Source organism: Oreochromis aureus, linkage group 5 (genome assembly GCF_013358895.1).
Source record: "Oreochromis aureus strain Israel breed Guangdong linkage group 5, ZZ_aureus, whole genome shotgun sequence".
In the NCBI taxonomy this organism is placed as follows: Eukaryota; Metazoa; Chordata; class Actinopteri; order Cichliformes; family Cichlidae; genus Oreochromis; species Oreochromis aureus.
The window spans coordinates 39,765,451-39,791,228 of record NC_052946.1 but is presented as its reverse complement, the minus strand read 5'-3'; the positions used below and the strand labels follow the sequence as shown (position 1 = coordinate 39,791,228).

The 25,778-nt window shown below is 42.0% G+C and overlaps 1 pseudogene; it reads left to right on the top strand.

The window, feature by feature from the left end:
* The first annotated feature begins 1,215 nt into the window (after positions 1-1,215).
* LOC116317057 overlaps positions 1,216-25,778 on the top strand; it is a 243,643-nt pseudogene continuing 219,080 nt past the window's right edge.

Genomic DNA, 25,778 nt, shown 5'->3' with positions numbered 1-25,778 from the left:
AAGGTAGACCCTACAATAATAGATACAGAGAAAGCCCAACAATCATATGACCCCCTATGAGCAGCACTTTGGCAACAGTGGGAAGGAAAAACTCCCTTTTAACAGGAAGAAACCTCCGACAGAACCAGGCTCAGGGAGGGGCGGTGAGGGGAGGAAGACAAAAGTCATGCTGTGGTAGAGAGGTCATTTGAAATGCAGAATTTCAACAAACATCAGCAAACACACAAACTGTTTGTGCAGTTTGTCTCACAGTGTGTTGCAGCTAAAAGTCCAGCTGCTTATTTCACCAGGAGAGAAAAGACAGAGAGCTAACTTCACTCAGAGATGGAGAAAGATAAGAACGACAGGACAGCAGAGGAAGAAGCTTAGATTTAAAGGGAAGGACTGCTCATTTAAAGCTCACATGTAGGTCCCCATGTTTTTAAATCTGTACATGTGACATTGTATTTTTTCATACTGTGAAACCTGCTGTAAATCAAACTGAGGGAGACTCACTGTTATTTAAAGGCTGCATGAGAATCCTTTGCAGGTTAGTGCAGGATAAACAGGTTAGTTTGCTGCACTGGGATGGATTTAAAGTAGACAACAGTGTGTGACAGGTGCACAGTAGCTGTGGTTCATGGTCACAGTTAGCTTATAGCAGAGATTCATATGAATATTAGCTGATGATCCTGAGATTTATTCACTGAATCCCACCTTCATACCAACTTTACAGTGTCTAATATAAAGACAGCATAAATAGTGTACTGTCAGTGTAGATGGACATCAGCCAGGACAACTCATGAAACATCTGCTCACATCTGGCTGAATTCAGGTGTGTACACCCACAAAGAGCAGCAGGTCAGCTGATCACAGCCTGTACACTAAGATTGTTATGAGCAGTGTACTATATTAAAAAAAACCCACCCCCGCCCCTCCCCCCATAGATGGGGCAATGACTATGATGAAGAGAAATAAAAAATATAAATATTTATTGTGAAAATCTGCCCATAAGAAAAGGAAAACTAAAATGCTTCAAGGTTTCGTGGAGCTGTGTCGTGTCACCATGTTTGTATCATGACCCAGCTGTCACAGCGCCTGCTGCTCTGAAGTGTCCACACGGGGGCGCAGCACGCGCAACAAACGCGCGTGGAGCTGCTGAGCTACAGACGGCTGTCATTAGCGGCTGTACACGCGTGTCAGTGACAGCACGACTGAGGCTGTGTCACGGTGCTGTAAAGTGATGACACGGCTTCATGAGTCACGGTGTGCACGCGTGCGCGATACCGCACATGCTCAGAGTAATTCTAAGTGAGTTTATATGTTATATATATTTGCGTCTTTTATTCCCACTCGTGGTATGAGGGGTCAGCCGCTGCAGGCTGTGCAGACCACACGAGCCCCCCCTCCTGACCACCACCACAGCCGCGCTCCTCCACCCTGATCCTCTTAAACTGACGGAGGCTTCCCCGCTGCTGCGCACGGCTCGCACGCAGACGGGACTGAGGTTTTTCTTCATCTGCTCACGACAAGTTCAGCAGCTGCGACGGAAGGAAGCGAGGTTCAGACGCATGGTTCAAAGAAACAAGCGCATCAGAAGCTTCGCTCAGGAGGGATGCTCACTGAGTGAGGACAGGATTCCCGAGCCCGGAGAGAACTTGACGGGAAACACGAGTGATCCTGGGATTTTCCTGAATGGGAAAGTCTCGCGCTCTCATGAAATCCTCATAAATCATAGTTCATCTCCTCCTGCCGCCTTTTTGCCTAACCAAATGCCACTCTAATGCTCACAGGTGGGGTTAAAAGCCCCCTGTTTGGCTTGAAATCTCCGTGACGCCCCTGTGGAGGATTTCTCTGGCGGTTCGTCCCCGAGGAGCGCAGCACAGCCGCTGAGATGGACCGACACACTGCGCCATGCGTCACCGCCAACCTGACAGGATACTAACCGTCATTTATTTAAGACAACGTTCACATTTTCAGAGTGATTTAAGGTTTTTTTTTCTCCCCCGTAGCCATTTTCAGTAAACTTTTGCTCCGCGGTCCTCCTCGTCTCTTTCGCCGTCACTCGGATTTCCATGAAGCGACCCATCGGGTGATTATTGCTACTTTCTTTGGGGGATCTTGCTGTGGGTGCAGCGGGACATCATGTGGACGCCGACAGAGGACGAGAAAATTGGAGTGGGTGAGTAAATCAGTGATGTTTGTCTGATGATGTGCTGGTACACGGCTTTTTTTTTTTGTTAACGCAGAGGATGGTGCCAAAATCATCACCTTCAGAAACCGCAGTTAATGTTTGCGCACTTTATTTTCGAATAAAAGCATTAGAGACATTCAGCTGCTGCCATCAGTGACTTGGTGCTAAACCATGTTGTAAAGTGAAAATCTGTGAAATGAAAGGGGTCATCTCACTGGAATCTGTTCCAAAGAAGCGCCTGTGGGTATGAGGAACTGTGCAGAGAGTACAGGTTTTTATCTGCACACCGTCTACAGTATTCCCTTTGAGATGTGTCTGCGGCACCTGAGGCGGTGGACGCTGGAAATTGTGTTTTGTTTTATCTGTTCTGTCAGGTCCCGTCTCCAGTCTGCGCGCCTGGTCTGTGGTCCTTGTCATCTGTTCTGGTGTGGTAGAACAGATCAGAGCCTTACAGCAGTCCTGTGTAAGTGTGACGGGTGCGGGCTGAGAGAGGGGCCGTGTCGTCGCATCTGGTGTGGGTTTATAGTGCGTGAATGTGGAAAGTGTGTGAGGGTGGGTGAGGTGAAACTGAAGCAAGAACAGGAACAGGATGCGGTGATAATGGACAGTGCAGGTAACTGAGACTTGACAGCAGGGCAGCAGTGATTGATTAAGCAGCGTGCTGTGGCAGCACGATGACGGTGAATGTTTTCCGATGAGAGCTGGTGCTTTGGGCCCATTAGCCAAGGATTCACAGTCTAATTATTCTCACTCCATCCCCATTTATCTCCCGTTTATCTGCTGCATATACACGTCTTTCAGGCAGCCACACCTAAAGGAAAAACACTGCTGACCCAAACTTGACTTTCCTCCTCTTAACTCCAGCAAAGAGATCATCTGATCCTTGATTCTACGGTTATTTAAAAAGTTATGGAGAGAACTGCATCAATGGTGTGGCTTTCCTCATCTTGGAAGTGATGAACGTCTGGAGTCAGCAAGGATCCAGGAACGACTCTAAACATTGTGAGATATGGTTCAATCATGTTGCCACAAGTACATTTGACATCAAATAGAAATGCTGAGTGACATCATCTTGATGTTCTCATGAAAAAATCACAAACTAATCAACGTCCATGAAGGATATTTTAGTCTGTGTGGAGGTATTGTTCTTGGTCTTGTGCTGCTGCTGTGTTGGGGCTTTGTTTGTGGCTCTGCTTGTTGCAAATGTTGCTGGATTTTTAGTTTCTTTTTGTGTGCAGTCTTGTCACTAAAACTTCAGCCATTAACTCTTTACTGTCATATTTCAGGCCTGCTCATACAATAAAATGATTGGTTATGGAGAATGGTCTCTGCCTGTTCCCAGTCCTACTCTGTCCTACATGTCACTTTGATCAAGGGAACAAAATCTTAATTTAATTTTATAAGAATTTTATTGACCCTCTAATCAATGTATATTTATGAATACAGCATAAAATCTCCTTAATAATACTTACTGTTCCTGGCTGCAGAAATACCAATTATAACCTTTATTTCATTTTCTAATGGCACTGGCAGCATGTGGATTGCTCACATCTGATTGGTGCGTGAGCATTTCCGGTACCAGTACCTCAGGTTGCACTGCCTCCTGGACCATCCCGCTGTATTTTAAAGCTGTTCTTTCACCTTCCCCTCAGCGCTGCTGTCTTTGTGCGTGGCCCCCATGTTCAAGGAGCTCTTCCTCTGATGGCTATACTAACTTTCAGTTTCTTGATTCTTACACTGGGTTAATACCCTGAGAAGATGATTTTCATGCTTTTTGTATACTTCTCCCTCTCTTAAACGATTAAACATTTCCTCACTAATTGGCCCCGAGACCACCCATGCAGGCGAAACACTGTGTACTCAGTGATCTTAACTTGGACAGTTCAAGAAAATTTGCATAGGTATTTCACATGAGGTGCCAGACTTCCTGTCCCCGATGGTCAGAGGTATCGGCTGACAGCTGCCTGGATCTTTCCGAGTGACCAATCAGGTGAAACGCCACACAATGTCTGCAGCGTGAGGGAGCGAGGCCTCTGCTGACAGGAAGTCAATTTGGGCAGTCATGACTCTGCCAATCTGTTAATTGGAAAGAGACATTAGCTGAATTTAAATGAGAGGCTGTGGGTGTTTTTCCTGCTTCCTGATACCTTCAGTAGACTCCAGCTGAGGATGCGTGCTGTGGCTGTTTGATTTACTCTGCTAGAAGCCTTTTAGCATCAAAATCAGAATTGTGCCACGTCTTACAAGCCTTCACATCGCCCGCTGGTAGACACCATAAAAGGAAAACCGCACCATAATCTGACAGTGCAGGAGTGTGGAAAGCAATCGTGAATATCACCCTTCAAAGACTCCATCACACAGAACATTAGGTGTTCGCTTAAAGTGCCACACATTTCACTCTGCAGGGCGGTGACACTGCTGAAAAAAATACACACAATAATGACATCATAGGAGGAGCACAGGTGCAGTCGTCACCGCCCACATGTTAGCTGTCCTTATCTTCAACGTATGCTGCTCGGTTGTTTGTTAATTGCCCCTTGGGGATAAATAAAGTCTTCTGATTCTGATGTTCACAGTAAATCTGACAGCTTAGTTATCTTTTAGGAGAATAGTAAGAAAAGGCATTCTGGGAAATGGACTCTAAAGTTCTGTAAAAGTCCATCATGAAAACAACTTTGTTATTAAAATGACAATTATGATACATTTTCTATAAAGTTATGGAAAAGTCACCTGATTTGGATGTTAGCCTCACACTGATTGATCATTATCAGTTATCCATCCCAGGCAATCCTAATGATCAGACCCCTACGAGCAGAACATGGCAACTGTGGGGAGGAAGAACTCCCTTTTAATGGAAAGAGATCTGTAACGCCTATTGTCAGAGACCTCTAGTGTCCATGTGAAAAAATGCATGAGACATTTCCTGATGTGGTAAAATAAGAAAATGGAGCTTTGTAACAAGTGAATCGGGTTGGGAAAAAGATGGTATTTACCAAGTGCTAACGCAAACTAAACAGTGTAAGAAAACTACATTGAATATTTTAATGAAAGCTTAGTCAAGTCAAGTGGACCAAGCCTCCACTACCGTCCTCTCTCTCTTCAGCAGTGTGGAGTCACCAGCATGAGGCTAGAGGGGGAAATAAGTATGGGACCAATAACATCTGATAACGGCCGTTCAGTGCGCTGACAACACGGAAACGGACGCAAAAATGTAAAAAAATGATGTGTAACTGTGACTCACGGAGAGCTGAAAAAAGGAAAAGAAAGAGGAAATTCTTTATTTGCCACTGGATAGAGGGAAGAACGCTGAAATCCTAAAACACCGTCCTTTGAAACTACAGAGTCACGTATCCCTTCAATGTTTCCATGTAAGTATGCTTTGTGTGCCCTTTGTTAATCCAGCCATTTGTGTTTTTGCTGCATAATGCTTTGCATACCAAGGCAGGGAGAGTGGTAACTCATAGAGCCCTTCCAATGGAGTTGGGTTGACTAGTGCCTGGTTGTAGAAAACAGCTATTCAGCTGCATGAATGCAGCTTTGTGGCACCCATAGAGGTTCCTGAATGCAGCTTCACCTCCCCCAGGGCTGCACAGCACAGCACTCAGTTCTCACACTCAGATAACACAGAACGCACACAGACAGACAGACAGGCAGAGAGGAAGACAGATGGACAAATGAACAGACGTTGCAGACAGCCTCCTTATGAAATGCACCTGCTGAAGATGAGAACTCTCTCTGTTAGCCACAGAAAAGTTTGCAAATCAGTCAGTCTGTGTTTAAAACTGCAAGAGCACTGAAGCTGTATGTGAAGGATTTACATTCTGGGTCTTAAAAGTGATACTTATTCAGAAGTAACTTAAACGTACATTCTTTCTAATGGCCAGCAGGGGGCGTTCCCTCTGATTTCAAAGGTAATTCTGACGGTGTAGAAATCTACGAGGAAAAAGTTCCACAGTTCACCTGAGCTGCCCACACTTTGTCAGGGAGTTCACGATCCCAGTCGCTAGTTTGAAGTCTTATTTAATATGAAATTATGTTATGTTTGCAAATTGTGATTCCGATTTGAGCCAAAAAGAAAGATAAAGCAAGGCATGATTTAGGGCGGAGCTATCTTTTTATTAAGTATCAACTCTATGAGCATGCTGTGTCCAGTCTCAAGACATCAAGACAGTGTGGGGGAAATACCCTGCTAACAGGACCTCACTAATCAATCTGAGACAGCGTGGTGGCTAAGTCCATCTTTTATGTACAGTCTATAATTCCTAGCAAATTCAACTGTACATCATCAGCAGGTTTCCTGATATCCAAACATCCTCCTACATAAAACACAGATGGTTCATTGTTGTTTAGACACACTGAAATCAGAAAAAACTGACACACAGGTGGGCAGGTGACTTTAACACAGACATGTCGTACAACATCATATTTGTCACACCTCCAGCAGGCGTGCAGCAGCGTACACGGCGCTAAAACTGTAACACTGTGAAAGTGACAGAGGTGTAAAGGAGTGCGGCACCTTGTTTGTCTCTCTTTGTGCTTTTCAGTCCCGTCTGTTTTCACTCTGACTTATTTATTCTGGACCAGCTTTTCATTTTGCTGCCGTTGCCTGTGCTCATCTGTCACTGCTGTGAAGCGGAGGGTGGGGGGCTGGAGAGGGCTTCTTGTGTCAGACTTTATAAGCCGACTTTAATGAATTCTTATGTCATTTGTTTTCCTCGCCTTTGAGTCAGACTTGGTCTATTTGTCAAATGTCATAGCTTCATCGTAAAAAACTTATCCTGACAAGACTTTGAAGGATGATGCGTCACTGGGCTATATCCGCTGTGAATAATTGGCTTGATGGTGGTCATAACATTGGAGAACAAGCTTAAGGATGTGAGATACTTTTATTATCACCTGAGGACGTCTTTTGTACTTCTGATAAGTTTTGGGGGAAATCACCTCTTTTTGTGGCTATTGGAGGAACTTGGAGGATAAAAGTCATTACAATTATGTTTTGGGGATCTTTATTTTTTGGAATAGGCACGTTGAGCCCATTTTCATTCTGGGTGGTCAATTAATGCCATTTCGTCAAAGCGCTGAGTGGCTCCTTGATGTACTAAGTGTCCTCTGGCAGTGGAGTTCTGGCATTAATGAGACAGGTCTGTCATTTCTTTTCTTTACTGACTGCTTGTGTGGATACCGCCCACGTGGACTTTGTACAACTCTAAAACCTTACAGCAGTGGTCAGTACTGCTGTGGCAGGTCCTGAAAGCCCTGAGACCAAAGGGCAGCTTTAGGCATAACAGGGCGAAGCCGGCACCTTTTGAAAAAAAGTGCATTTTACTCCACCAGTGGATGATGTTGCATCGGTACGGACGAGTCACCAAGTCTGTTTCTTCTGAAAGAGCCTTTTAACTCTTATTTAAATACACTTTACACATTTCTGCCTTCAGAAAAAACCATCTCCCTCATCCCTACAGATAAAATCTTCATGTTCTTCAGAAATATTTGATGTATTTTCCATAAACTAAAAATGGTTTTTGTGATTTGAAACATGTGAAAAACTTTCCTACATTCACATTATAAATGAATCCTCGCTGTATTCACTTCAGCAAGTCATTAATTTACTGCCTGAAAAATCTGCTTCTGTGAATGTGATAAAGTACAGTTCCATAAAAGAAAACATTATATCTGCTTTTATGTCCTTTTATGAGACGATACTTTAAATGCTGTTTGTGCCCAACGATGATTTATACATCTGAAGTTTGTCTTTGAGGAAATATGTTCACTCTCTCTTCTGTCATGATTCTGCCGCTCGTGAACGATCAGGCGAGAAGAACTCAAGTTGGACACGATGAATTATCACCACTGCCTATGGAAACTGACAGCAAATCCATCCGTCCATCCAGGTCCATCACTCCTTCAGTCATCTTTTAATCCCACGTCAAAGCCACGAGTTAACAAAGACACAGATTCTCCGTAGTAATATGGTCCTTTCTTAAAGGGCTTGTATTGTAAGGTAAGGACAGTCCTTTTCTGTGTCTCTTGCTCTGACTTTTGGAAAGTTTTAGGAAGTTTCTCAGATACGATTCAAGCACGATTGTTACTGTGTTGAAGGGAAATTAAGAACACACCCCTCTTCAGCTGCTCAACGTACCCAGTCCATCTATTTACTGCTTTTCCTGTTTGGGTCTCACAGGGTTCAAGGCTCTCAGAGCATTGGTCAAGAGGTTTATGTCAAAGAATAAGATTATTTCTGCAGACACTGTTTTATAAATGCAAGCTTAATCTGTATTAGGAGGCCATTTTTCTGATTGTAGCTCCTTTGACCTGAAAACCAGCCTGTTGTCTGTTAGTGTTTTGGTGCCAGTGCTGATGTTTTGACAGAGCTGTGAACATCTCAAAGATACGGCAAAACTATTCCTCACTGATGTGGACGAGGTGATGAATGACATCAGTGCAACAGAAGGATGGGTTGCTCAGTTCATCACATTTATGTTCTTGTAAGGGAACCCTTGGTGACACGTTCTGAGACACTGTGTTTGTCCTGTTTTTCATAATTTTCCATTGCGAAAACGTGCATTTGAAGCCGTTAAACAGTTGCACACTTATCAGCATCCACATGTTTGTGACCCAGATTTATAGCTTTGGTCATATGGCTTCTATAACATAACTCTCAGAGGACAGAAACATCAAACTGGTAAGAAGTCTCACGTGATTTGCAGGATACTGAAACGTAACCAGGTCAGGCTTCTCCGGGGCTAACTGCTGACAGTTTTAAGATCCTATAGATGATCTCAAAGGCTTTCCATAGAATACCAAGTTACTGGTGCACATGAGACGTTTGCCAAACATCAGTAGGTCTCATGGCTTTCAATGTGCTTAGCTTGTTTACCTACAGTGCACTGATACCTGGTCACTATACACGTGAACCTGCCCTCACCTGTTCACGTCATCTGGTGTAGATGAGCATGGAGGGGGAGGGGGGGAGGTAGTAAAACTTTGTGTAGATCAGTGTTTACACTGAATAAAGCAGTTTGTGTTGTTTGTTCCTGATCTGTTCTCTGCATGAAAATGCTGCACTGGGAAAAGATTATGCAGCGCAGTGATATAAATACACACAATAAATAAATGTGTTCCATTGCAATCAGTTCAGCTTAATTAGTTAATGGCATCCCATAGCAAACCCCAGCAGCACTTTGCAACTGCATAAAAGATAGTTGGTAATCATTTGGTGTAATTAGTTACCTGACTTTATGGGTTAGAAAGAGGCAGAGAAAGAGAACACTGAAAGGCAGAGCGGAGTCAGAGCGGAGATACGGTGAAGTAATCAGACTGAGAGGGAGACGCTGAGCTGCTGTTGTTTCCAGCTGAGAACTAGTCGGCTAAACCGAAGGTGAAGTCATCACCGCAGTCCCCGACTGGCACACAACCAGCGCTCAGCAAGGTGCTTGTTACTGTGTGTGTGTGTGTGTGTGTGTGTGTGTGTGTGTGTAACAAGTAACACTCAAAGAACTAATACTTATAAAACAAAGGTCATCGGATTATAAAGTTCTTTGCGGTTCTTAAAAATAATTGCCGGCATCTAAAGTCCACATTACATCAGCTGTGACTTATCCCGGCCCAGCCTTGTGCTCTTGTTTTGCGTTGATTTTAACTGCGTTTTTAGTGGGTAACATTTTCATAAAAGGTGATGCACAGACTCATTTATTCAGTTCTATCATTCTGCATATAAGCAGGTCATTAATTTGCTTTTATGTTTTTAATTTCAATCAGAACGACTACAACTATAATCAAGAGCAGATTCTTTTTTTCTTCCAAGGCCCATTAATGAAAACAGACACGAGACTGGAGCAGCGTGAAGAGAATGAGTTGTTTTGGAGGTGGGTTGCTGGCTAAAGCAACTTAAGTATATAAGATTTATCAGAAGGATATATAGAAGGGTGTCATTGGATGTCAGCTGGCCTGAGATCAGCTGATTGTGGATGATCTAAATGAACAGAAATCAACAAAATACTTAAAAAGGAAGAAAGCCTTGAGATCAATCTGCTGGTTTTACAGGCTTTGATCTAACATGAATGTTCAGGTTAAACATGCCTAAACTGGTTAAATCAGTTACATTTGTTCACATGTACATTAAGAACAAAACACCGACGTGTGTTTCATTAGGTAAAACGCTATCAGAGGACAGGTTTCCCTGGGAGGGGTGAGGTGGGCATGGCTGGATTAAATTGGCTGCTGCAGGGAGAGGCAGGTGGCTTGATTTGCAAAGACACACTTCACTGTGTAGGTGAAAATTGTGCTGGTCCAACCTTTTGTGAACTCTGGTGGGTGCTGTCCTTAGGCCTAAACATGACCAGTGCCAGTGTTAACACACAATAACGAGCGCTGCTCTTGTGTGAGGTGGACTCAGTGCTTTCTTTTTTCAGCCTTCACACAAGTTTCCTTGGCAAACACGCGATGTGAGGAGGCTTAAAGATTAAAGTATGATGAGGCTTGAGAGCAGCTGGCTGCTGTCCGTGGTGCTGAAACACACCCAGTCGAGCAGGGATGGGGGGTGGAGGAGATCCTCGCCTCCACCACATACTTTCTTCCTCCTCTGGAGAAACAGAAAGTTAAGTCACGATAAAGAGGTTGCGGCGTTTTCACACGTAGGCGGGGAAGTTCATCACACGCAGCAGTAAGCTCGTGTGTACTGCTGCGTGTTTCCCACCGCTTCACTCACTCAGGGATGTGAGTCGTGCTTCATATCCAAAATAAAAACCAAGGCGGCCCTTACAAACTTGAAAATGCATTTTGGTTTATACTGAACAGCAGCTGAAGAGAGGAGCCAAAAGCAAAGAGCTCAGAGGGATTACTCAGAGCCCAGCAGTGTGTTTAACGTTTCCTGCGTCCTGGTGTCATTTTGAAATGATTTTCTTCAAAATAAGGAGGATATTTTACATCGCAGTGCGTGTTCATGGATGCTTTGGGGATATGCTGATTTCTACTTATTTCCTTTGTGTATTTTATGTATTTGAACAAATATGTATTTTTGCTTTTATTCCAAGCGCACCTCTTTCCTTTTACAGTTTTACTTCTTGCTTAAAAGCCCAAACTCTCACACACACACTGTTTAGTTCAGCCTTAGCCAAGATGGCAGACTCTGTTGATCTTCCAACGTAGTCCAACAGAAGGCGGTCTCTTCTGTCCTGATTCATGTCCATATGAACAAAGCAAATGTTTTCCACTTTTAAAGGGTAAAAAGTCTGCATTTAGAGCCTGCAGGGTTGGAGGTGGTAATCCTGGTGGTAATTCTTTACTATTTATCATTAAAACTTGCTTAGTCAATAAAACTACTGTGTTAGGACTAGAAGACAATCCAGTGGTTTCTGTTCTTGACAAAATACACCCAGCAGCCCAAACAGAAATCCACAAGTCTCTGAGACAAACTTATAAAAAATTAGCATCAATAAACATGAATTCATAGATTGATCTGAGGGCCTCTCATCCGGCCTGAGTTTGATGGAAGCTTCCAGCCCAGCAGGCCGGCAGGTATCACTCTTATGAAATAAATCTTAAATTAAAATAAAAACAAACAAATGAAAAAGAGGTGGACACACACCACACATTTTTCAAAGGTGAACTTAAGAATTTGTGTTACTTACTGACCTAAATGATCACGATTATGTTTCGTACAATAAAAAAGCATCCCTAGCTTTTCATGTGCTTCTGCTGTTCAGTCTAATAGATGTGTTAATGAAGCTCCCATTAAACATCCTCTGTACTCTAATGCCATCAGTGCGTGTTGATTCAGCCCAGACTGAGCGTGTTGTGCCCACAGAAACACCCTGTGGATTTTTTTAAACTCTCCTCTCAAATTCTCTTTAGACTTGAGACTTTAATCTCGGTGTCTGTCACCGTCATGCTGCCTCTCTGTATCTTTCCCCGTATCTCAGTCTGCTGCTTCCATCTGCAACCCCTCCTGTCTTTATTTGCTTTTATGTGAAAATTCACAATCTCCACATCTCTGTCTATCCCTTACACCCCCATACACACACGTCTATCTTCACTGGCCTCCACTCAAATCACAGTTGGAGCTGGAAACACGGGTGCACCAACTGCACCACAAAGTAAAATTAGAGGAAGGATTCTCAGTGTTGTTTGTGCGACTGTAACTGGAACATGTTAGCACACAATTTGTGACACACTTCTTGCCATCCTGAAATAACTGGAACTGAGGAACGGCTTTCAAAGTTACCGGATAACGATCTCCCCCATCTCACCCCGCCCTTGTCTGCTCTGTACTCTTCTCCCCACTCTGCCCCCCGTGGTTCTGGCTCTTGGGGAAGTGAGTTAGGTTGATGTCAAAGCACAGGCTTGTCGTCTAGTTTATATGCACAAAGAGGACAGCTCATCTTTTGAACTGGGATGGTAATTTAAAAAAAAAAGAAAAGTTTAAAAGAGAATAAAAATCATAAAGTTTTAATTTGCGGTCCATGTGTCAGAAAAACTCTGGATGTGGGCTGCATCTCCAGCTGGCAGTCAGGCAGTGTGTGTGTGTGTGTGTGTGTGTGTGTGTGTGTGTGTGTGTGTGTGTGTCAGGGGTTTAAACACAGCAGCATTCTAGAAGAGAGTTCCGTTGTTGTTATGGTTACGTTCAGTTTCCGCGGACACCCTGGCAAGACTGGTTTCTTATCGCCATAACAACGGTCCAACTTCCCAGCCTCCATCCAGAGAGGCGGACCACGAGCGGCTCCGATCACTGACAACATAAACATGTTGCTTCAATATAACCAGTTTCTCCAAAACAGAACCTCTGACAGTCACACACACTAACTTTTATCTAAAGTGCAAAGTTACGCAGCTACATCAGTGAGTCGTAGTTTTATCAGACTCTTTTGTCACTGATTGCTGGGTATGTTTACACGGTCACATGCATCCTGGTACACGTGTTGGCACATGTAAATATCATCTCCTGATTTAGGGTAATGTTGCAGATGTTCATCTTTTCCAAATGTTGAATGGTGTTGACAACTTGTTGATTTTGCATCAAGTTAAGATGTAATGTTGCTGGCCAGAGAAAGGCCATAGACTTTATATACGAGGTTTAGCTCCTGGGTCTTAAGAAACAGCATATATGTAAATGCTTTAAATCTGCATTCTTTCTAAAACCAGCAGGATGTGAGTCCTCCGGCTGTAAAAAGAAGTTTATGTTTTATTAAAAGTTTGAGAAAATGTCCCTTGGCTTCCTTGATTCTTGCACTTTTCTGATGATTTTTATGAACTCAGTTCTTAGTTTAAATTCTTTTTTAAAAGGACTTATGTTAATTTTGGTCCCTATTAGAGTCAAAAAGTAGAATAAAGCCTCAGACATGGTTTTAAAAAACTAAGTGATCAGCTCGAGTCTACAAAAACAGGGCCTGCCAAACCAGCGGGTGATGTTATGCATCCTAAGCTCGAGGAGTCTTGGGCTGCTGTTCTTCATCATATCGGTATCTATAACTTTCCTGTCCTTTGACAGCCAAATTAAGCAGATCTCTAGACCCTGATTGTTCCATCTGCTATTCCCTTTCCATTGGTGGAGTTCTGATTCCCAGTCCGGAGCCAGTTCCATGCATTTCCATCATGACACCAGGTAACTAGACCATGTCAAACTTTACAGGTTTACTGTCATGAGCCGAATGTAGTTTATAACACTTACACAGTGCAGTGTAGCATGTCTCCTCCTTCACCATCACTTTCATCTTACTAGTTTAGGTAAAAAAGTGCAGCCTGCCCGCGGTATCCACCTGAGGACCCGGGGTGATGAAGCTTTTCAGACTGTGGTACCAGATGTGTGGACCTGAACTCTGTGAATTCTGTGGATGCTTTTACAAATCTGCTGAATTTGAGCTGTTCTGCTTGCACCAGGTCTGCATGATGTTCTGTGTATCTGCTGTGCATTTGGTAATGCTTTTAATTCTTTGTATTTCTTTTGCTCTTAATTTTATTTTGGTTTGAATTTCATCATTGTGTGTGGGATTCCTTGCAACAACACATTGGCTAGCATGAGGAAAAGATTCTAGCTTGGGTTAAAATGATTACTTTCCTAATATTAGGATATTTGATAAGTTTAAAGCACTTATGATCATGCTTAAAAACACTGTTGTTTGGAAATGGTCACATGATCTGTGGTTTACTGTACTGACCCATCCATTCAACTCAATAATAACATGACCTCAATTACTTCGCTATCTGGAGTCAGCACTCCTGAGACTTTAAAAGGATGATTCTGTCATTCTTCTTGAGAATCACTGTCATCCATTTTGAGTGAAACATTGACTTAAAAACCATCCTTCAGGCTGGGCACATTCTTGTGATGCTGTTATTCTCTGTGCAGTCACATCTTTCTCTTGTTCATCACTGAGGAGCTCCACTCAAGCAGTTTGTAAATGATTTGAGCAAGCCTCCTGAGAGAGCCAGAGAGGACACTGTTTCTCTTTAGTTTCCAGAGCTGGAATTTAAACTAGCAAACCTTCAGTCGATTTTCTCTGGCTCCTGGCTTTGGCTTCTTCTGCATGTTTCCAAAAACCTACTGATTGAAATTACAGACGTTCTGTTTAATTATCTGTTCTCGATTTACCAACCAAATGAGTTATTCTGGTTTTCAAGGGTGTTTCATGAAATTTGTTTAAATGAAATTTTGTAAGTAAGGGTCTTGAAGGTCCCATCCAGAAGCAGATGGCTGCACTTTAAGTGACACTTCAGAAATTCCTCAGATTTCTCTTGAGCTTCACAACTTATCAAATTATTTTTAACATTTTACTTTTTAGATTGATATCCATTAATGGAGGACCACTATTTTAATAAAAGTTGGAAACAACATGATGAAAACACATGCGTGTTATTGGCAAACTGTACATAAAGTTGTACATAAAATCAAAAGTAAAACTAATTATTCTTCAGAAAAATGTTCCACATAATTGTTTTTAGATTTTTATTACTGCTACAGGTGTTGTAGGTTGAATATGTTAAATATATTTGTAGTATTGTAATATTTTATCTGTGAGGACTTCGTATCTAAAAAGTGAGTGAAAGCAGAGCTAGAGTAGAGCTAGTCTGTCTAGCCAGAGATTTATCCACAATATGCAAACAATCAGAAAAACCTGCTTGCCTCTTAGCTTAGCAAACTAAAGCTTTTATCACTGGAACACAGACACTTCCATTAAAACAAAGTTCCCTTATCGATTTCAGTGACATGTCAAGCGCAGTTAATCCTGCTTCCAGAGCCAGTAGCTCGCTGCAGCTACAAAATAGCAGTAATTTAAAGGTTGGTGAAAACCAACGAGAAGCTTTATGAAGAAGGCTGCTTGAGAGGAAAGGAGAGAAGCTTTCATTTTACTATGTTTGAACTGATATCAAAGAACTAACACAACAGGATGTAATCCGGTGAGACACAAAACAGGAGTAGCTGATTTTGTCGGGGCTAGCTGGCTAATACAGACTAAACTTTTAAAAAGAAGTGAGTGAGAGGATTTTTCTTGACTCAGTCAACCAATAGTGTCGTTTGGTCAAACAGCTGATGAAATTATTATTATATGTTATTATTATTATATTGTTATATATACAACATTATTCCACGGGTACTGATATACCCACCCAAGTATATTTTGTGTGTGAGGAAACGCTGCCTTTTGTGAGGCTTGATTTTTCAGGTTTAGGTTACCCAATGACAGATTTATTCTTCAGTAGCACAATTTTCAAAACAAAACGGTCAGCTGATATAGATAGTACAACAAGATGATGAAAAAAAATCAATATCATATCAAGTAAGATATAAAATGTGTTTTATAATGCTTTGTTCTGCACTTTGAGACTATCAGAATTTAAAACTTGTTGTGCAAAGGATGTGATTCTGGCTAACTGCAGTGACCGTCTGCAGTTTACTGTTGTATTTGCATGACTGTTGATGATCGTTGTGCCACTTTAATCCTTCTTTTGCTACTTCTAATCCCAATCAAATTGCTTTATTAAGCTGTTTTTTGAATGTGATGTGTGACCCGGACATCTATTGCATCCTCATCATTTCACTTTTAGAAGTTTCTTTTCTTTCTTACTCTTTTCAGCCCTCCACACTTTTCCTTTCCCTTGATGTGAAGAGAAAGAGGTTGTCAGCCATTCTGGACACAGTTTCTGGAAGTTCAATGCCAGCCTGTCTGTCTCTGGATTTATTGATTAGTGCTTTTAAAAAAGGTCAATAGTTCTGCAGTCCTGCAGCTGGTCCAAAGTAAGTTCAACAGAGTTACACTTTTCACAGTGTCAACAAATTCCTCCTCTTCAAGTTTATTGATTACAGCTTAAGACTGGGCTGCTTGCAGAGTAGTTTTTATTTGACCTGTGGTCTGTCGAGGCCAAGTTGATGAGTAATGAAAGAAAAATACAGCAGAACACGAAGTAAATGAGGAAATTTATTTTTTATCACATTAGGGAGCAAGTGGGAAAAGCAGGTTTTTGTGTTGTTGTTTGGGTTGGAGTTTTCTAAAGCTTTTTAAACACATATAAATATATATCCTGTAGTTTTGATTGGATGATGGGCTGGCTGCTTGTGTTGAACCTTCTTATTGTGTTTAACTTGTGGTCTGTGACCGACATGGATGAAACAAGAGAATCAAAAACAGAAGCTTCACTGAGCACAGAAGTACATTTTTACAGCAAGTGACAGCATCACCACACAAAGCCTAAAAAGAAAGAAAACAATTGAAAGTCAAAAAAGACAAATGTAACTTTTATGAGTTTCCTTTTGATTTTATGAAATATCCCTTTTGGACCCGGCTCCTACTGTACGCTACGTTCTGGCTCCACCGCCCACCCTGCATTCTCTGGCTTTCTGTGCAGTGATTCAGGCTTGACAGTGTCTCCACATACAAAGCCTGGGCTACTTTTTAATGAGGCCGGACCCCAAGGTGAGAAAAACAATTACTTATTCAGGCACCGAGGTGAAGAAAGTTTAACACCCCCTCATTTATTCCATGTCCGTATTTACTCCTGAGTTACCGAGGGAAGATTTTCTGCGTGTTTTGGTGATTTTCTGACTGTGCTTTGCTCTGAGCGTCACTCCCCCTCTGCATGGACAGGACACAAATGTTTGTGACACCACAGGCTGGGGGGCAGACGCCATGACCTAATTATCCGTTTCCTCTCAGTTTTCCAACATATTTTTTAGCTCTTCCAAAACGTGAGAGGTCTTACATCATTTCTTACTCTCACTCTCTGCAAACCTCTTCTTTCTTCTAAACCTGTATCCCCCCCCTCCCCCCCATCCATCCATCTCCCACTTTGTCTAATGAATATTTCACATAGAAATGCTATTTTTAGATGTTATCGTTCCCGTGCTCTGTCCATCAGGCTCAGCTTTCTGATCTGCACAGTTTATTCAACCGTTATCAGATTGAGGTTGAGTTTCATGTCACTTTCAATTAGCATTCAATTAGCATCGTGTGCTTTCAGAGAAAGGGTAGCATGTGCTCTAATTTCTATATCTTCTATACCAACCTGGATCTTCCTGAACATTGATTCTTCCTCCTCATTATACTTAGAGGACAATATGTGCTTTGTCCTACTGGTCGTTGTTTGCACAACATGGTAAAAAAGTATGCTCATCAAAGGTATGCAAATCTTGCAATGGAGGCTTGTGAAACATACTTTCTGTGTATCTTAGAACAAAGACTTTTTTTTTTTTCATTTCATTCATAAAGGATGGAAGGTTCACTCTAATTAATTTTAGCGTAGAGCGGCTTTTATTAGTGTTAAGAGGAAAAGTGCTTCTCCCAATTTTGACTGGATGTCATTCATTTGGCTGCAGCTCTTTTTTCAGACCTGCTTTTATGGTGCACACTGTAAGTAGGGTGACAGTTGGTCACACCTGAGAGAAAATTAGTTCTTTTTTGTTGCTTTTATGGAAAAGCTGATCATAATTTGAGCCTTTAAATTGGAAGAATGAAATCACAGGTATGACCTAATTTCATGACCTAATTCATTTCATTCTAGCTTGTAATTTAAACTGCATTCGTCAATCATAGGTTCCCCCATCCATCTATTTCTCCCCACTTTGTCTACATCATTTGAATATTTCACATAGAGTTAAGTTCCTAATAATTTGTGCAGCTTGTCTTTTAATTGTCTCATATCTTAAAGTTATGAATCAGGTAATAGACAGTTTATTTTTTTCTCCTCTTTGTCTGTGTGATGTCATTGAGAGAAGATATCTCTAATATGGTTATCTCAAGCACATAGCTGGGTGGAATCCCCACCAGATCCGCACCCATTTTATATTCAGACCAATCAGAAGAAAGTTGGCTTAAAGTGGGAGGAGCTAAAATAATTTAAGGGAGTGGATGAACTGAAGGGCTGGCGAGGCCAGTATAAGATGCATTTTAACAAATATGACAACGACTCAAGCAGCGGTACTCTACTAGAGTTCAAGAATAAAGACATGGAGTTGACAATAGGATAGAGTGAGTAAAGGCTCATAAATCATGCAAATATTGTAACTGGTTTTACATCCTAGTGTAGCTCGTGAGATTCCAGTATGCACAAGAAAAATCTACATTTTCATAAGATTATTATTGGATTTTGATGCAGTTTTACATTCTTGATTTTACAAGAACTGTATCTTCCTCTATGCTTGCTTGTTTGTTCTCCCTGTAATATTAAAGATCTTTACTGTACGGTATAAAGCACTTCTAGATGACAGTTGCTGTGAAGTGTTGCTATAAAATATTAACATCGCTGAGAAAAAAGCCAAAATAAAGTGAATGGCTGACATGATTTTTTTGTATGAAGCGTTTCCTCCTCTGAAAGCTGTGAGCAGGAAATCTGAAAACCTCCCAGGCTTGGAGCTCTTTTCACTTTCCCCTGTAACCCATTAAAGCTCATCCCCTCCCACCCCACTGCCTGCTCACTCTGTCACATGATTTGGATGCATGCTTGGCCATTCTTTGCCGTGTGAATTTGGGGTGAACGTGTTTGTGTTAGTGCGCAGACTGAGCATGCATGTAGCACGAGCGAGTGAGCATTTGCAGTGTTTGCCTCTGAGTGTTTGTTCAGCAGTAACAAAGACAGAATTGGACCTCAGAGACATCGCTGATGAAATCAAAAGAAACAGCAGCATATTTCAACGTTTTTATTGCACAGAACTGAAGACAAATATTGGCTTTGATTTGAGAAGGAAGCATGCAGCGCTGCAGTGGTTTCAAGCCTTTCTTCACATCCTTCACAAACCCCTTTCTTCTTTCTAAAACTAACTCTCGTGATGTTTTTAAGGGTAATTATCCAGTATCACTGTCAAATACAAATGTTTCTATTATAAAAATATGGTCTGGGTCCTTCTGTTACAAAGTTTCATTTTCTGTTGAATGAATATCTCATCCATTGTGCATTTTCACCATCATAGAAGTCTGCAGGTGAAATGCGGGAGCGTGAATCAGAGATTGGCGTGACGTCAGCGTGAGCTGAAGATGTTTGTCATTTCACCCACATTCCAGCCTCACATATGACCGAGAATTCTGGACAGCGTCCGAGTGAGGTTGAGGATACAGTGAGCTTGCTCCATAGGAAGACTGGGAGCTGATAAGTAATGTGTGAGGAGCACAGACATCTGGAAAGAACTCAAAGTGAATCGTTGCTCCTTCCTATAAAAAAGGAGCCAGCGGCCTTCAGGTTCACCAAACTTCTAGTTAGACCCAGACTGGGCATCTCATTTGGGCTGAGAACACTGGCATGGGTAAAAGGACGTCTGGGGAGCCCAGCCCTTAGTTAAGGGAAATAAAATGGCTGGATTTTAGTAATAAGCTTTGTTCAGTGCATATTGTGGAGAAACGGATTATTGTGAGTTCTGCTGCTCTGTGTTTGGTGCTGAATCGTAGGTTATTGGCTGTGCACATGTATTCACACAGTGGTAGCAAAAAATGTGATTAGAAGCAAGTTGGCAAAGCAAAAGCAGGATCAAAACCAACTCATCAGATCATATCAAGGACAGATTGGATCTTTTCCCTTTGAGAGGAGCTCAGTGGGTTTGGATGGATGCTGGGTGAACAGTCCAAACCTGATTTGAATCTCCACCTTTTTTCCAATTTGGGAGTTTATTACAAAAAGAGTTCTGAAAGTGGGAATATGAGTCCAAATTTTCTGTCCCGCTAAACAATTACAGAGCTTTGTCTTTATATCTGCTGCCCTTAGTCTAATTAATGTATATAAACCCACACTGCAGTCTCCATGCATGTGTAAACATCCACAGCTGGAGGTTTGTGTTTGCCTTAATGTGCTTTTCTATGTGTGCCCTGCAGGCCACCACGCAGGCAGCATCCCATTGAATTACTATAATGGGCTGGTAATGGGCCTCACTGAGTGGTTGGGGGTGAGGAAAGGACCGGGAACAAGTCAGAGGTCAGGGTGCTGCTCTGGAGCCCACAGCTTTCACAGTGTGTGGGTTTAATGGGTTTATGTTAGATTAAGCCTGCTGGTGGACGGGGCACTAAAAACAAGATATTTTTATTAAACACATTTGGATGCAGTGAAAGTGACTTTTTGACCCACCAGCCAAAATAACCATCACCCAACATCAACAGGCAAATAAGTCAAATTTCCTTTTGTGTGACATAAATTTGCCAAAGTACGTGTAATTTGGATAATTATTACTTTGAATACAACCTTAAAAATGAGGAAATAAAACAGTGATCAGTGGTTAATCAGCTCAAACTGAAATACACCTCCACAAATGTTGGTATCAGAAATCAGCTGAACTTATTTCAAACTAACTGCACATGAAGATCAAACACTGAAGCAACTGTTAAAGGTTTTGTAAACCTGAGAAATGATTAATCATTTTTTCTTCCCCGTTTGATCTTCATGGTATTAAAACGACTTGTTTACAGTAAGCAGTAACCCTGCTTGTTGATAAATGATGAGGCGGGAGTGACCGAGCACTCTCACTCATACCGTAACCCGCCTGTGACGCCGCTGACAGCTGACAGCCAGGCATCAGAACAGACTGCATTATAGTCAGACGTTTACTGTGAGTCTCGTTTGGACCTTTTCATTATTTTCCACTCGGTTACACTTTTCTTAACTCGGTTTCCCTCACTGGTAGGGTGAGGCACTACTTTAGGAGTGGTTCACAAAAAGATCATGGTTTGGATTAAAATATGACTCTTCAAGCTGGTTGCACAGCCTCATCTGACTAATACCATAACTGTTGTGTTGCTGACACAAGGCCCCTGAGACAGAGCTGAGTGGCTTTGAAGGAGAATGGCTGTAGGTTTGAAGGTCAGGCAGAGACACACATGCACCCTACTATACACTGAAATCAAATAACAGTAATTTTCATTCCCCCTTCAAAAATGCAATTTGTCTTTCCAAACGAGAGTCGCACACGAGCAGTTTCTGAATTACCAAGTAAAACTGTGAATAGCTGGAATAATAAATAAGTGGAATGACCTTACGCTGCTCGTATCCTTTGACCTCCTGTTTTCCAACAATCATAATCTGTACCAGCAGAGGAACATGAAACATGACCTCAGCTATGATTGTTTTTCTTGTTTGGATTGCACGGCCTGTATGCATAATCGTGCCGAGCGCTGTGTCCAAAAAGTATTATTTCAAGAAAACACAGATGGGCAAACAGCAGCTGCTGGCTCTGTTTTATTGACTCGCAGCAATCTAACATTACCTCTATGCTAATTGACACTGAGATTATACATGCTGAACCAAGACGTGAGTGCGTCTCCACGAGTAAAACCCACAGCAGGAGACAAATATGGTGTCCCAGAAATCAAAGCAGAACTATTTTTCCCCCTCGTTCTGAACACGAGGCTAATGTGACGCTAATGTAGAGGGTCAGCAAACGTGATTGATGGCACCTCACTCGTCCCTCCAAAGTTGATGCACGTCTCACTCCTGAGTTGCAGCAGATGGAGTTATCAGTGCAGAGCGTGTTGAGGAGAGTGTGAACGAGTGCGTAGGAGAGCAGCCTGCAAGACGGGGTCAGAATTAACATTAATTATCATAAATTATAGACCTCCATTTAAATGTTTTAACACTGTGTTCTTCAGCCTTTGCATAATTGCTTATTTCACTCTCGCTCCATCTTAATTCTCCAGTCTGACCCACTCTGTCACTTTCTCTCTTGCTTTCTGACCCCATCACATTTTCCAACTCCCCCGTGTCCTCCTGCCCCAATCCCCCCTCAGCCCCTCCCCTCTGATTCTAGCTGATGGGCTGATGGACGTTTACGTTGACCTGATTAGGCCGAGCACATCTGGCAGTGGTGTGTGTGTTTGTTTGTGTGGGGCTTACTGAGTGTTGTACTGAGAGTATACGTACACACCCTCAGCATCACCATATCTATGTGTTAATGTGGGTGTGTCTGTGTTCTTATGCGTCTGATCACTGTCAGCTGCTTTTCTGGAGATTAACACACTTAAAGGCATCATTTGCTTTCCGCTGTGAGGCTCATCCTTTCCTCCACACTTTAAAACCCCTCTGCAAGATAACCTTTTTCTTTTTAATGATACGTTTATTTTATGTTGGTATAACAGGATTAAAAATGGCAAAAAGCCGAGATTCATAAGAGAAATGCACGAATCAAGCTCAGGCAATATTGGTCACTCCTGCAGGCTGCAGAACTCAACTTAATATGTTTATCAAGCCTTTTTTCCCCTGAAAAAGACTAAGGGCAGGTTCAGTGAACTGCAGTTTCATTTTAAAAAGAATATGAACTGAGCTTAACATGCAGTAGCCTGGTGACTTTGTGCTTTTAGACGTGCAGAATTCCAGCAGCGAGCAGAAAAGTGACGTGCAGATACGACCGGATGAGTGCAAATCACTTTGTAATGAAATACAGCACAGTCATCATTTTCATCTCAATTATCTCGTTTCATTATTGCCTAAAGCTGAAATCATAATGAAAAATAACATTTCATCAACTTCTCATCTTTTATAACAAAAACATTCAGTTCATTATTATTGATTACTTTATTTAACCAGGAAATGAAACTCTTGAGATTAAGGTATTCTAGACCCCAAACTGTTCCTGTTATATCTGACTTTTACGACCTCCAAGCATGTAGTTATGTTCATTAGCAGTTGGAGCCCCTCCTCATTGTTCTTCTTCTTCTTTGGTGCAACCCTATAAATACAGAGGCCAAAGCTAACAAGAACTGTTAGCTTTGGCCTCTTCCGTTTCCCCTGTGGGAGAGGTTGGTGTCATTTTTTTCCCAACACTGTAAAACACACATATACTGTATGTTTAGCCACCCTGATGTTTCCGATTGTGTGTTTTTAGTTCAGCTACTGTCATCATTGTACCTGTCTTTACTAGATGTTGTGAATGTGTAGTACGTGTGTGCCGCATATGTGTTATAGGCACCATCTATGCTAGCATGAGTAGGTAATTCTTGCTAGCTTGGAAGTTGTGGTGGGCTGAGCTAACTCTCTTCCCTGTGGTTTGTATTTGGTTGTAGGAGCCGGAGCGGGCAAGTTATTTACTTTGAGGTCTTTCTTTTTACGTTTCATCATCAGACACAACGCAGGAACACAACGGTTACATAAGCTCTTTAAAGTCTAATCACTGCTTTTATTTTGTTAATTAGTTTTATTTCCTGTCTTTGTCAGTTTCCCTCCTTAGCTATCGTCTGTCCCGCCTTCATCACATTCTTAAGCTTTCCAACCATTCCACTGCAGTTCAGTGTTGCCAACTTAGCGACTTTGTCGCTATATTTAGCGAGTTTTCAGACCCCCTAGCGACTTTTTTTCTATAAAAAGTCGCTAAAAAAAAGACGTGAAAGCGCGTATCGCTTTTACTCTCAACAAGCAGCGGGTGCTGTAACGCAGTCAGTTCTTCTTTTAATCTTTTACTCTTATGCTGTTTTGTGGATCACAAGGTTTAAAACTACTTATAAACACACACAAACACAAAGTAACTCCACCAGAGTGCCTATTTCGGGTCACTTTTGCCGGTCCAAGTCCGGATAAAGGAGCAGGGTTGGAATTGTGACATTAAAAAAACAATAATTGCTAAAAGAAATTTAATTTGTAGTTCTAAATAAATTCTAAATGCATGTAGGACGTTTTTTACTCACTTTAGGTCTCTTCCACGATGTTATTTCTCTCTCCAACAACATAGGTTACAATTACATTAGCGTGACCAATTATGCAAATTAGGTGATGACGTCATTTAGCGACTTCTAGCGACTTTTAGGACAGCCAATAGCGATTTTCCTTACTGAGGAGTTGGCAACACTGCTGCAGTTAGGACTGTAAGTCTTTTTAAAATTTGCTTTGGGAGGGACCATGTTTCTATAAATGTGCCATTATTTTGGGGTGGCTGTAGGTCAGGAGGTAGAGCAGATCATCTTCTGATTGGAAGGTTAGCGGTTTGATCCTTGGGCGAGCTAATAATCCCAAGTTGCTCTCCAATGTGGAGCATGTGTGTGTGAATGTTAGTTAGAAAGCACTATAAAGCATGGAAAAAAGTACTTTTGTACATGTTGTATAAAATCCTCAGGACAATTAGAAAAGCGCTATATATAAGAATCAGTCCATTAACCATATTCATTATATAATATAAAAATATGAATTCATGCTATAACAGAGTGAAAACACATTAAATTTAACCTGGCAATCATTTTCAACACTGATAGTCATTTAGTTCAGTGCTTCTCAAGCTCCAGTGTGGGTGCTGAAATAATTAGACATCATTAGAAAAGTAACTTGGACGATAAGCTGCGAATGTTACCCAGCTGTTACTAATTGACTCCATATATCAGGGTTCCTTCCCTGCATGCTGGAAACACTCCGGTCAGATTAGCTGGAAAAGCTGCCAGTGCGGAGACAAAGGTGTTAAAAAACATGGGATTATTTTCCAAATTCTCATGTGAACACTTTGTACCTGCAGTAGTTAACACACAGGTGTCGAACTCCAGGCCTCGAGGGCCGGTGTCCTGCAGGTTTTAGATGTGTCCTTGATCCAACACAGCTGATTTAAATGGCTAAATGACCTCAACATCTCTTGAAGTCCTCCAGAGGCCTGGGAATGAACTAATCATGTGATTCAGGTGTGATGACCCAGGGTGAGATCTAAAACCTGCAGGACGCCGGCCCCTGAGGCCTGGAGTTCGACACCCCTGAGTTAACATATTGTGTAAGCAGCACTGACGATGACATTTGACATCATAGCCTATATTACTGTAAAACCCTGAGATGATGATGCAACTGCTCATTCTGAGAATTAAAATCGTTTTTTGTGTTGTGATAGCAGCGGTGACGCCGAGTCACACTTAGCTCAGCTGTAGGCAGAATGTCCACTTTGCCTCAGTAACCATATGTGACTTCATCCCTGCTTCCTCTTGTTTCATGTTAACTGTTGATATCACCTATTAAAAAGTCAAAAGCTGAACAGGAACATTGACGGCACAGAGGAGGAAACTTTGATTTTCTTGTCAGTGTTTACTTTGTGCCAGAACCCCAATGCTGGATTATTCTACTCTGTTATTCCTATTCTGTATTTAGGACGTCGCATGAGATCACACGACTGCACCTCGATCGTGCTGATGTGATGTTTCAGACGCACACAGCCACTGCTGCTCCTCGCCGTCTCTGAGCACAC